General features: G+C 41.7%; 1 pseudogene; it reads right to left on the reverse strand.

Annotated features, from left to right (window-relative positions):
• Positions 1–3,383: 3,383 nt before the first annotated feature.
• Positions 3,384–14,454, reverse strand: LOC139669340 (very long chain fatty acid elongase 4-like; annotated as a pseudogene).
• Positions 14,455–14,758: the final 304 nt, after the last annotated feature.

Raw genomic sequence — 14,758 nt, forward strand, 5'->3', positions numbered from 1 at the left:
CACTCACCTATAATGAAAATGAGAACCGAAAGCCTCGGGGATTCCTGGCGCCTCTCGGCGTGTGCCCCCCCCCCCCCCCCCCCCAGCTCCCTCCTTTCCTCAGTGGAATGAGAACAAAGGAAGGGATTGGGTATTTTTACTCAGCGTTGCCGTTGCTCTACCCCTCTCCTCCTCTCCCCCCGTTTCTCATGGAATTAGTGCAGCTCCAAAAGGTGCTTCCCAAGCCAGCAGACATTTCTACCAGGCTACCTTCATGTAAGCATTTGCAAACGGGGCTATTCTTTCTCTCTGATGCATTCTTAAATCCACATCCAAGTTTGAAACGTTCCATTAGATTCACATTTTATTAGAGAAGAGGAATTGCAGCTTTGCACAGTGACTTCAGTTAATTACAGTTCAGTAATACGATCCATGCTAACATCTTTCTATCTATATTCAAACCATGAAATCATCCATTCCATTCCAGGTCTACAGGTGAATATACTAAATATATATAGAAATACTGTTGGGTTAGAACCTATATGTATATATATCATTCCACTGTTGTAGTGTTTTCTGAGTTTCTAACAAAATCAAGTGTAAATATGAAGTGAAAAACCATTTTGCCTTCCCGTTGGCATCATTATAGTGACATTTGAATCCTTATGGTAGTATTCATAGCTCCATCAAGTAGTTTATGTAGACTCACTGTGAATACTGGCTTCCCCTTAATTTAAAACATTCCATGTATGAAATATGCCTAAAGATATTAAAGGCAGTGACAACATGAAAACCATAATTGTATTAAATGGTTTCTGTAAGTGATGATTTCCCTAAGTTCTGTAATTTACCTCAGAACTGAGCACAGATTCACAGACCTATTTTGTCACTGTGCCAGTGAAGGACCACTTTACTCATACGAGTAATTCCTTGAAGCAAAATTACAGATGAGTTTTCTAGAGCAGCCCTTTGAAAAGATTGGCCCTCTGGTTTACAGCTATTTAATGGAAGAATGTATCAAATTGTAAAATGTAGTATAACACCCCTTGGGATTGGGAAAATCCACAATAAATACAGACACACCTGTGCACCCAACAAGTAGTGACTGATCTGTTACCAAGGCATATCAGGGATTATAACCAGAGAAAGGCTTACACACTGGAACACTACTCTGGTTTTCCAGTTCTGTCAGGTCCTCTAATGGGGATTCTCCCTCCAAACATTGCCTCAGGAATAATATTTCAAGAGGAAACATCCCCAGACATCTGTGATGGTGGGCACTACACAGACCAGAATCAAGTGCAGATAGCTAGTAAACTTGCTGCCTCTCAGATGGTTGTATCCATCCTGTCATTCCTTCATCAATAATAGGGAATGCCTGGGAGAGACTATGCTGAATTTAAACTCTTCCTTCAAACCCAGGCTTTTAGCCTTTCTAAATTTTGTGTTGCAGTGCTCACATCCTGAATGTGCAGGCAGATGGGATTATGCTAAAGTGCAGAGAAAGATTTGCCCAAATTCATTTGGATGAAAGCGTCACAGAAAACCCTATGAAGAAAATGTACATTATTAATTGATATTTCAGGGAAATACAGGTGCTTGTAAAGCACTTGAATAACTTGTAACTACTTTCTTTGCAGTTTTTCCAGTTCTGAGAATCTAATATGGTATCTGCAGATGTGGGTACAAAGGAAGATAGGAAAAAAGGGTGAAAAGAAAGTGGGAGGATGATGTTTAAGAGGAAGAAACATCTGCTCCGAGCAGGAAATTTTAAAGGACAATTTTTATTTATTATCCTTCATATTTGGACTTGGTGGGAAGGCCCCAAACTCTTTCTTGAAGAGCAGTCCTAGCAGCAGAAAGTCAAGGTACCGGAGACAAAGGATAGGGAGACATATCAAGTGCTAAGATGTGTTACTATGTTTTAGCCAGGCACTCTCTGACATAGGATTTATCTGTCCCCATACTTGTGATTTAGCCAAAAGTAACCTGAGAACAAGCACACACAAAATCAGTCCCTTACCTTCCAGTACATCCACACCAAAATTCAGCATTCTCTCCACCTCCCACCACAACTCAAATCTCCTAGTCCAGTTGTAGCACCTGTTGTCCTGGCCCCGACTGGGGTGTTGCTTTTTTCCCCACATCTCTTCCATGTGGCACCATTAGTGACTTACTCCACAGCGTCATTTGCAGGTTTTCTCCCAAGGGTGGACAAGTGAGAGTCACCTGGTTAGTCAGCATCAAAGGGCTGCCTAAATCCAATTCTTCTAAGATTCCCTACTTTACCAACTAAAGCCTAGGAGAGGGTCATAGAAGTTTTGCAGAGGGAACACTGTCCCAGTAGAGATTCTCTTTCACCTACAGGCTGGCTGTATCCACAACACTACCTTACCAACACTTCTATGGGGAAAAAACAAGGATGACATCCTTATGCCCAGTAGACCGATCATGTCAGGGGCATGAAAAATACATGCCTGTGGCACAGGTTGGGCAGAGAAGCTGTGGCTGCCCCTTCCCTGGAAGTGTCCAAGGCCAGGTTGGATGGGGCTCTGAGCAACCTGGGCTAGTGGAAGGTGTCCCTGCCCATGGCAGGGGGTTGGAATGAGATGATCTTTAAGGTCCTTTCCAACCCAGGCCATTCTGTGATTCTGTGATTCTATCTATCCACACACAAACACACACACTACACACCCTCTGGTGCATCTAAGGACACCTTGGGGACGACCAGTCTTCACAAATACTCACTCTTGGGCCATCCCTATCACTGACAGTGAGTTGCAGCACCACAAAAATAAATATAAAATTCTGAGAAGTGGAGAGATGCACACCAGCCTCTTGAGGCTTAATCTGCCCAGAGCCCTCCTCCTCTGTGGCAGTGGGACTCAGTGTGTCTCCCTTGGCATATTTTGTGGGGACAGGGACCCTACAGATATGGCTCATGGGGTGACTCCTTTTTCATTTCTCCACTAAATAATAGGGCCATTGTGGCAGATGGTTAGGAAATCATGTGAAGCCGAGAAGAAACAGAAGGGGTTAAAGGCAAATCCGTGTGAAGCCGAGAAGAAACAGAAGGGGTTAAAGGCAAATCCGTGGCCCCGACACTTGGTTAATTCCCCAGCAGCCTGATCACGTGTTGAGACGATTCAGGCCAGAGAGAGAGACTGCCACAGCCCCCAGGAGAGACCCCAGGGGAAAGGCTCGTATTTCCTGTTCTGGAGGATTAAGTACAAGGCCATTGAAAAATCACAGCAAACATCTGGATGTGAGCACTCCATCTATCAAGCCCTAATCCACGAAGTTATTCATTAATGAATTCAGCAAATTCACATTGCTCTATATATAGGGTTGTTGGCTTGTAGATGTTTTACATCTATATCAACAGATTTTTATTTTTTTGTTCAAAGCAATCTGCTGCATTCTGCTTTTGCTAGATTAATTGTTTAGAGTGATTATTGTGCTTTTTTTCTTTTTTAAACACACACAGCCATATTTTCTGATAATATATAAAAATGCAATAGCTGAAACCCAACCACGTTCCTGCCTTTGATATTGCTTTGCAATTTTAAGCCCAAGTTCCTCTGGAAACTTTCCATCACACAGGGATGGAAAAAACATTAAATAATAATTGATTTTCTTTTCTCTATTTTGTTTTGATTAAAATGAAAATCCCTCTCATTTATCTTCAGACAGAAAGTAAGCATTGAGTAAATGGTCTGGTTAATTCAAAAGTAATTTGATCAGAACATCCATAATTTACATTGACTGGAACAGCAGGAAAGATGCTCAGCACTACCAGATATCAAGCTTATTCATTTAAACAGACTACTTCCATTGTGCTTTACCTCTTGTTCATGTAAACTACTCTAAGAATGTATAATGACCCACATTTTATAAGGGGGAGACTTACAACTGTGCCCTTAAAAGTCATCTGTTAAGTTGGATAACCCCCCCATCCTGCTCACAACAAACCAGGCTGTGGAGCTGAGGGTGTTGGTTTTCATACAGATGTGCCAGTTTTTTTCCAGAGAATTCTGCAGCCCTAGTCACTGATACTGGTGGAATCAGCATTTGGCCCAGAGGTTTTTACAAATCCAACTGTGACAGGATATTTTCAGTTCATCCTCAAAGCTTTGGACTCTGCCACACAGCATGAGCCATCCAAACTTGCAATTTATAATTTCCAGCCCTTTTGACTTCCAGAGCTTTGCTCTGGTGTAATCTTTAACTCCAGGGACTTGATCTTAGAGGGGAAATCCCATTCTGTGCCTTTATTTTCTGCTAAATTCCAGGGGCACATACCTGTTCTCTGAGGTTTTTGCTGCTGTTACAACAGGATGGCCCAGGTGCAGAGTTCCAAGTGTGATAACCCAATTTAAAACAGAATGAAGACAAGTAAGTGGAATCTGAAGGGTCATACAGAAACACAAACTAATGTGCACAGAACGCTTTTAAAAAAAATGGACAACATGCTTGCAAATTTATATATTTTAAGGAGTGGATTTGCAAAAGCATTGAATAATCCCATTCAACTTGCTCCTAAATTTTTAAGCAGTTGTGGATTATGAATGAATCAAGGAAAATCAAAATATGTGATGCCTAAACTGGCATAAAATTATTTGTGAAGCCCTTGAAATTAGTTGAAAAGGTTTATGTGAGGGGAAACTGTGGTTGAGACCAACTCATGATCCCCTCATGTACAGGAAAAGGAGCATTAGATCACTTTGTAAGCACAAATAATTCATCCAGCTACAGGAAATTATGCTCTACTATGAATTTAAAGGGCCAAATGTACTGATGGTTTAAGCAGGAGGGCTGTAAATGAATCGTTAAGTGGACAGGAGTAATGAAACAGCTTTATTTTCACTAAGTATTCAACGCTGGAGAGGGCCCAGAGGAAACCCTCAGCATGAGTACAATGTGTTAGATACACTGGTCTTTTTTTCCTGCCTTTCCAACCAAAAGAAAGAATGAAGGACCAACTCAGAGATGTGCTACTTAAAATTCTTGCCAAAAAATTACCATTTATTTAGTAATTAGCATGGAAAAAATATTTGAGAGGAAGAAAACCAACTAGTACAGATATAAAATAAGCCCTGCCCTGTTTTCCATATTCACCAGTGACAATCAGAAGAAAGACTGCTCAAGTCAAAGGAATGACTTCTATGATGTGTCATTGGGGTTCAGACTAGCTCTAGTCCTCTGGACTTTTCCAGCTGGGTTAGACTTCTTTACATTCAAGGTGGATTTGGCTTGGCAATGGCAATGCACCACATTACTAATTCTAATCCTCTCCTTCAAGACCTTTGCGTTTCAACTGTGAAAAATCACTACTTTATAATACAGAGTGCCATAAATAAATACCACTTCATAGTTTAAAATCTGAATTTAGGGTTTTCAAAGCACTACCACACCAAAACCTTAACAGTATTAGCTGTCTGAAGATGAATGTAAGTGCAAAATTCTACTTATAATTGATTAAGGAGCAAAAAAAGAAGTCAATAAATGATGTGTTAAAAGTCAATGGAGCTATGCAGCTTTGCACTAGGCAATGAATTGACTTTATACACTTTGTAATAATACTTACATAGTTAGGTAGTGGAGGTGGTTGCTTATGGTGCTGTTAAACTCCTTAAGTTTGACGAGATGCAAAATTTTAGAATAACAATATTAAAATAATAAGATATAGGAGGGAAAAAGTTATTAATACGGAACCTCAATCTATTCTTTCTAGTAAAATTATGGCATCTGTAATAAGGAGCAATGCCTGGTAATCTTCATGCAATTAAATTTCTCTATTGTTATGAGAGTTACCAAAGGAAAATAAGCTTTCCAGAAAATGGTACATGGTGGTTTTTCTGCATTAGTTCCTGAGGATGAAAGTGCTAATAATGCCTTCTTTCACTTCAGCACAGTGAAGGCTCTTGTCCAGCCAGGCAACTCAGTGTCCAACTTCCTTCAAGCTCATGCTAATATAAAGTTAAACCATCAGGGTCCTATAGCTGTAATTCACCCCAGTCCTATCAGGAGCTTTAGGATGCAGTGTACAGGTGCATCCAGCAGTCCCAGTGAGTTCCTGGCTACTTGGACATTGCTTGGACAAGGCTGGAGGCATGTGGCTCTGCCTGATGTAGAGCAGCAAGCTGAGATAGTCTTATTAATGCAAAGAAACTCTCTGTAGCCTAAGAAATGAGACAAGGGAGTCATGGTTGGATGCTAGACCTTGGAAACTGATGAAAGGGAATAAAGATCTTCTTGACTTAATTTCATAAAGCCTGCTGTGCTGGTGACCATGTAGCTTAGCTTTGCCTCAGCTCAGGCAAATGTGCTCCTCAATACCTTAATCCCTGCGTTTGTCATTCCTTTTCTCTCCCCAACTTGTGGTATTTGAAGGCAAGACATGACCCTCACACACACTCCCTGAAAGACATTTTCTTCAAGCAACCACATTACAAGCAGCAGAGAATTTCATCAGACTGTCCTCGTTGATTTCCTTTAAGTTTGCTTCTGCTTTCCCCTAACGTAGGTCCAATAGTAGAAATGCAGGAAGAGAGCCATGAGGCTGAGGATGTAGAGGAAGACTGCAGTGTTGAAGCCATCAGGGAATGGGCATTCTGTGAAGAGGTTGTAGGAAGAATGAGCAGCAATGGCCACAAACTGGCACTGGAAGAGGAGGGAAAAAAGAAGCAGCCAGATTAAGGAAACTACATGAGATACACCTCAAGGGACCATTAGGGCTATCACAACTATCACAACATACCAATAGTGCCCTCAACCAGAGCATCACCATCTTGCCTCTCCTGACATCCCTAAAAAACTTGTCTTTCAAGCCCAACAGTGTTTTCCCAACATGAAAAGGTGTCAGGTGTCCATCAAACATTGAGGTTTGTCCACAGGTTTAGAATCCAGACTCTCCTGCCCAGGAGCAGATCCCTCCCTTTGTGCCACTTCTCTGCCGTGGGCCAGTAACAGATCTTGGAATATGGAGAATAGAGGTGGGAGGTTCCTCCTCCCCTGTGGTAATCAGATTATTATACTCATGATGATTTTGATTTACATTTTAACTTACAGAGAGGAACTACAATACTACCTTTATTAATTTAAACATTAATCATTTGTTTTTATATTGTCACCTGTCTCAATACCTAAAGCAATGAGTTCAACCTACCAAATGGATGTTAAATAAAAATTCATTTCCTATGCTATGAATTGTTACAAATACCTTTTCATTTCATGCAATGTTATCTTGTTCCCTTTTGCCATTCAGGATAAGTAAGAACTCTGGACAAGCCTTCACTGCACCACTGTTTTCTTTCTTTCTATCTATCTATCTATCTATCATCTATCTATCTATCTATCTATCTATCTATCTATCTATCTATCTATCTATCTATCTATCTATCATCTATCTATCCTCTTTTTTTCCCCTCTAGTAATTTCTTACTTTTTTTTCCATAACATCTCCTTCTGTGGAAATAACACTCCTACAATTATTGTCCTTGTCTGGAATATTGCATTTGTGCTGTATCTTTGAAAAAACACAGGGTTTTCAGGATTTGTTACTTCTTCAGCAATGAGGGAAAGAAAATCCAAAGGGATTCTTTGCAGAAAGAGTCAAACCCACATCTTTCTGTTTAACTCACATGTTTGTCTTCTGTCAGACATACCTTTCCCTTCTGAAGAAACTGAATGAAGGCTTCCCAATCTGCTGTCCTACTGAAAATCCAGTTGCCCTGAGTTGCCCCACACCTCCCAAAATTGAGCTGTGCTTTCAGGGCTCCAGAGAGGAAATGTAAAAGGGAGAAATATAATTGAAAGACCACAGGGTTGACCTTTTTCCTCTCCTTCCCAAAGCTGGAGCTTACTATTTCAAGTGCTCTTGCTAGCTTTCTGAAACTCAGAGCAGGTTCACCTCTCACAGTGGTACATGAGGACACCTAAGGACATGGTAATTTCTGTGGGCAGCAAACAAAGACCTGAGCAGGGGCCATCACACCCAACCAGGGAAAGGCAGAGATGAACACATGGAACTAATTACCAGCTGCATGATGGTCAGGTAATGCTTCCACCACAGGTAACAGTGCATCCGTGGTCCCAAGCTGGCCAGGGTGTAATAGCTGTACATGAAGGTGTGGACAAGGGAGTTTAGCATCCCAATAAAGAAGGCTGAGGAGTAAAGAAGTGAGGATGAACAAGACACACAACCCATCCAAGATTAACCTTGTGAAGAGCTCACAGCCACTGTGATGATGCTTTCAAAACATATCACATCAACCCTACACATGAACCTTCAGTCTGGGCTGTGTCTTGGAAGCAACGCCCTCTTCTTCCTTCTCCTTTCAAGCATATAGAATCACAGAATCATTGAGTGGTTTGGATTGGAAGGGGCCTTAAAAATCATCTCATTCCAACCCCCTGCCATGTGCAAGGACACCTTCCACTAGACCAGGTTGTTCAAAACCCCGTCCAACCTGACCTTGATCACTTCCAGGGTTGAGGCATCCAAATATATCCACCCTATATGTAGTGTTTAGAGACAGAGAAGAGCTCCAAAGGTAGAGGAGAGAATTTTTGATATTCTGACTAAGCATTTCATACCATTCTGGTGTCAACGCTTTGTGGCCAAAATGGCTTCCCAAAAAAGAACACCGCAGCACCTTGGATAGGCCTACTTATAGTGGCTTAGTACTCAGATCCTTCTGTTCCAGTGGAGCAAAAAGAAGAAGCACTCTGGGTACAGAGTGCAAAAGGGACACAGTCAGAGCAGGAAAAACAGGGAGAGCCAGAACCTGGGCTGCTGCACCAGGCCCTCTGAGTGGGGAGTGAAGGAGTGCTGCTCTGGGATGAGGTATACATAGACCTTGTGGAGGATGTTATTTTTTCTATTTGGACACATTCTGTTGGCACATTCTCATCCTGGATGAGGCAGTGAATATGGCAGTGTAAATAGCCCAAAGAGCTGAGCAGATGGTATCCTCTCAAATGCACATGTTTTTCTCACCTTTGGAAGTAGGTGAGCTTCCTACCTGCCAGTCAGCCCATCTGCACTGTTAATGCTACCTCCACAGCCCCCCAAAACCCCTGAAACACGAGGTTTTCTTACATACCTTGCCCTCCAGGCACACATTTCACCCCTGACCACCAGTTGAAAACCATAGTGCCATGATGGTACACATGCAGGAAGGTCACCTGCTCTTGTTTCTTGCGAAGAATAAAGAAAACCTGAAAGAAGCCAGACAAAGAAAAACCTTGAGTCGATTTGTTTAGACTAAATACTTCACAATAAAAAGTTATAAAAATAGTTAATAACCCAAAACCATTTCCTCTGCTGTTGATGAAAACTGGTGAAACTCAACACATGCAATAGATTTTATATTATCTGAAACAGGAAGAAACTGGAAAGCATAGTTTCTCCCACAGAGCTGCAATGACTTTTATCTTTGGATTCAGGTCTCAAGGTCCAAAGAGGACACATCTGAGACTCTGACTGAGCTGCCATACAATTTGTAGGTGCTCAGGTTTTGTTTTTCAGGACATAGGTTAGATGTTTACTGGTATCAGATAATGATCCAAAGAAAAAGTGCTGTGTTGAATGCCCAAACCCTTCTGGAATTTGAATTAGTAAAGAAAGCAGTTTTGTCAGATGAATATGTATCAGGTCACTGTATTTCAGCATGCATGTGCCTACACGCACATAACAAAAAGTGAACCCGCTTTTCAGGGACTTAGGACTATCAGAGCTGCTTTTGTTCTGATGGAAACAGAGAAGGAATGGCCAAACCACTGGCAATGGGCCTAGGAGGGCTCTTGATGGTGATTCACATTTCAGACAGTGCTGTCCCCAAAGAGAACTAGACTGTGGAGTTTTGGGCTAGGACACAGCTTTCTTCTGCTGAACAAGCAGGGAGGTGGCATTCCCTTATTATCTGAGTCATTTAGTTAATTCATTTACAATTAGGAGTAGACCTGAAGTTAAAAAGTGGTGCTTCCTTCAGGTGAGCTTTCAATTTCACATGGGACACAAACCTTTAGTGCACAGCTTTGGGACAATCCGTGGCAGCAAAGATACCAGGACACATTCTCCACTCACAGTTCCATTGCTGCCCAACTAACCACTATTAAACCACTACTACCAGACAGGTAGTGGCACAGCAGCAAAGAATTTGGTGGGACCATGTGGCAACAGCCAAAGTTAAAGCCTCAATGTGCAGCCACTGGGACAGAGACAGGCAAACCAGACAGCAGCGATTCCTTCCTGCAAAGAAGATTTGGAGAAAGCCTTGCAGCATAATATCCAGAGGTGCTGGTGGGATCTTACAGGCCAAATACTGCCAAAAAGCAGCCTGCAGCCTGCAGAGCTGAGCCCTCTTCTTTCACAGCATCAGCCTTATTCCCACAAACAGGCAGAGCATCACACACAGAATCAGCGCTTACTGAAAAGCATCAAGCAAATCAATACAGGATCAGCCGAGGACATTAACTTTTGGCACCCTGCTCCTTTCTGACAAGGAAGTGAGTTATTTCCAGAGCTAGTCCTGCTGGGGAGCTGAGCACTCCTTACCGTATCCAGCAGCTCGATGACTTTGGAGAAGAAGAACCACCAACACACTCTTGCCATCTGCTGGGCAGCACAAGGCAGCGCAGTTAGACCTCTACCCAAAATCAACACATTTTCAATCATGCACTATGTGAACCCTGCCCACCCGGGAAGAGGGAAAAAGAGTTCTTTTGCTTCTGTTTTAGGTTATTTGGGGTTTTTTCGTTGATTTTTTTTTCCTGAAAACCTGAAAAGATAATATCCATGCTTGCATCTGTTCAAAGCGTGGTTACATGTGAAAGCAAAGCATAGTAGTTCCAAATTCAAACAAAAAAACCCCTCATGCAGCATTTTGAAAAGCCTGAAGCTGGTGTGACCCAACTACTCTGTGATGACCAAACAAAGAATAATTTTATCCAAATTCCTGTGCTAAAAGAAATGATGAGCAAGATTTATGTCATGCAAAGCTGAGGATATAAAAATTGATTTTCTTGTTGACAGTGATCACCCAGAATTCTTACAATCAGTCCCATATATTTCAGAGGTAATCTGAAATATCTATAATAAACATCTATCTTCAGATAGTAAGATCAACCTCTCTGCAGTGATCAAAGAGCAAACTGAGATGGTTGTGTTGACAGATGATTAATTTTGGAGAACTAAAGCAAAATGCAACAACTGAAGCAGACTTAGTGAAATATATTTACAAGCAAAAAACTGGAGTAAAAGCCTTCTTTTAGGCATGCAGATTGGTCTTTATGAGCAAAATAATCTGCATACTCATGGGAGGGCAGGGCCTAAGGCAAGCTTTCTGTAGAACTGTACCCTCATTCCTAGTTCACTCCGGCTGTAATCCACTGGCTGGCACAGGTAGCTGTAGTTGCCCAAGACTGAAGTTACCAAAAACTGAAATAAATGAAAAGCAATAGAAATCAGTCTTCTGTTCAATAGTATCTGTTTCAAAAAGATGTGCATATTAATGTTAAAGTAATAAGGTCTCAATCATAGACTCACTGAGAGAAAATACGTGTAATTTATGCTGCTGAGCAAATAGTAAAAACTCGAAACAAAGTACTTCACATCCTTGATGGAATCTCAAAGAGAAAATTTGGCCTAGCATATTTGTAACTGTGTAATCCCTGGAGTGCTCAAAATTACTTCAGCAGGAATAGTGAATTCTAGGCTTCAGAATCTCTCTGAAAAGACACTGTTCTCGTTTGCAAAGATCCCATACTGCTTTGTTTTGGTTGGTTGCATTTGCCTATTAATTGGAAAGCAAAATCTGAACCAGGTAACCAGTAAAACAAAACAACAAAGCACAGACAAGAAATTTTCACACTATTCTTCAGATGGAATAGCATTTGCTCAAAAAAATTGTGTTATTGTAACAATAGTGATACAAACTACAAAGACATATTTGTCAACAGCAAAATGTTTTTTAAACCTATTTGCCCATGTTCCCTTAAAGAGTTTTTGGTGACCTACATAACCAACGGAAAGGAGAAAATCATTCTCAGAGATGGGTCCCCTCAGCAGCCACACACAAAACAAAATGAAGTTCCACATCCTCCATACATTCTGTGTCTAATGGAGAGATCTCAGCTTTCAACTCATTCACTCAGGAGCCTTGCAGTGTTAATTTTATGAATGACAGGAAGATTGAGAAAGGGGAGGGAATGAGGTACAGCAGGGCAGTACTGCCTCTCTTGTGGCAAAACATGGACACATTCAAGTCAGTTCCCATTCTCTTCACTAAAGTCCGTCACCAAAAGCTGTTTTGAACAGTTCTGGTTTCAAACCCTTCCCAGGTGCTTGCCTAGGAGCCAACCCTGTCTCCTCACCTCATAAAACATGTAGCTTGATAATGCCATCATGGATAGGTTGTAGAACATGAGCAGACCTCGCAGCTCCAGAGGTCTCCGTTGCTACATGTAGAAGGGCCCCAGTGCCACAAGAGGTAAGAGGCAAAGATAAGTGTGACTGGAAGTGGAGAGTAGACCAGTGGCCACGGATCTGTCCTTAGATCTGTAAAGCAAAGCACACAGCCAAAGCTGGCACATCCCACCCACTGTAGGGCAGATGTGTTTATTTACCTCCCTCCAGCCCACCCTCTGATAGAAAGAAGGTTGGTATCCTGTGTGTCTTTACAAAGTTGTACCACAGCCCTTCTCCTGCCCTGCAGTTCCACATGCCAGACTCTGCCAAAAGGCTTTAGCACAGCCCTTGGATTGGGACTGTATTATTGGAAGGCAGACCCTTCCTGTGACGAGCTGGAGCTCTCCCCACAGGCTGCAAGACTGTCCCACACCTGGGCAAAAGAAGCAGTCCAAGACTGCAGGGATGCACAACCAACCAAACCAACAGTGGCTCTTCAGGAGTGTAAATCTCTACTGCTAAATAACAGAAGTGTTTCAATCACTTGTGTTAGTTCCTTTCTGCCACGCAATCCTCAAGACATCTGAAATTCTCCACACCTTCATTTTTATACCTGAATTGGCTGGGAAATGACATTCAAACTCTCATCTCTTCTAAAACAGCTCTTCAGTCCAACAGAAGAGGGAAACTCAATGGATTTTCTGTCATGCCACCTCCTTCTTATCCTGTCCCATTACCCACAGGAATGCAAGACACATTTTATCTGCAAAACATCCCAGTTCCCATTCAAGCTTTCCTCTCCTGTTCCTATTGCGGTCACTGCTCTGCTAAACTTCTTCAGCATCTCTCTTTGCATCCTGACCTACCAGTCCCAAGCCCCAGAGCCCTCACACTCTTCCAGCCCCAGGATCCTTGTGGAAATCCTCTATTGAATTCTAGTCATTGGCTCACTGGTGAGCCCATGGGCCTTGAGGTGTTCTTTTAAATTCCATATCTATCCACATAATTCTGCTAATTTCCATTCCTTCTAAGTCTTCCAGTTCTTTACTATGGCTGTGTCAAGAGCTCTTTCACATTCCATTTCTGTATTTAACAGTTTGTCAGAAGTCCTGAATCCCAATTTACACTCCTTTCTGAAATTCAAATCCTGAAACATTTACAGCCTGAGCATAATGCCCCGTGTCCTCCTCCTGCCAAAGCCACCCTGCTGTTCTACCTTGATGGCATTTTGTGGCTTTTCCTTATATCCAGGGACCAAACAGAGCCCTCCAGGTCCAAACTGGATTGGCAAAACATTTAGCTATTGAAGATTTGAAGTCTCCTCACTGCAAAATGTCAAATGTCAAGCACCGGGGAGTTGTGTCTGTCAATATTGCATTTGATAATAGGTTTTACTGGCATCACAAAGAGTTTAAATCTCAAAGTATTAACTCTTTTGGTCTACTAAGCTTTCCCATGACACACGAATATGCACTTTAAAAAAATCACTTCCTTTAGTATTCCAGACTTAACAGGGAATCCTGAGCACTGTCAGAGCCTGTTGTACATTGAACAGAAAGCTGCTGAGACAGGGGAAATCCCCAATTCTCTCATTGATTTCTCTGATCCAGCTGGAGTGTCCCTAAGATATATTTCAAGACTTAAGGGAAGTTTGTGACCATGGAGAAATCTACCTGGTGGAAAAAAAAGTGGGATGTTATAAGTATCATGTTCCTTTTAAGTTTGTTCTTGATCATGCTATTTATGCAGAAATTCCTATTTAAAACTGCATTTCTACCTACCTCCACTTTCAAGAACCCAGTTGCAGAATTCCTGAGTTTTATGCCAAGTTGAAGCCATCACAAACTCTGGAAATAAATTAGAATTAGCATCTGCAGGATCATATCACCCCCGTTTATCCTAACTTTGACTGAGCCTTGAATAAGGAGACTCCTTAGACAAAGGCTCAGGACTACAGCTAATGGAAATAAAATAGTTTGCTTTCTAGGAACTGAAATTTTAGACCAGGATTAAAGTCACATCTGAAAAAGGAAATAAGAGAACCCCCTGCAAAAATTAGCTATTTAACTTCCAGATTGTATTTATTTAATACATTTTATTATTTAATTTCTAGATTTTGATGTGTCATTGACATTTCACCTCTAAAAAAATACTCTGAGTAGCTGCATGTGAACTACCAGAGCCAGTAGCTTCATGTACCATGTTGGGAAATCAGTCACATGATATTTTTCTAAAGCATTATGGGCACAACATTCACATAAGACACACACCAGGTGGCAGAACTGCATCCTTCTGCAAGCATTCTTGGATATTCCCAATGCTAGAAGGCACTTAGAGATTAATTAAGTACTGCTGCAACTCCAGAGG

The sequence above is a fragment of the Pithys albifrons genome, chromosome 3, assembly GCF_047495875.1.
Source record: "Pithys albifrons albifrons isolate INPA30051 chromosome 3, PitAlb_v1, whole genome shotgun sequence".
NCBI lineage: Eukaryota > Metazoa > Chordata > Aves > Passeriformes > Thamnophilidae > Pithys > Pithys albifrons.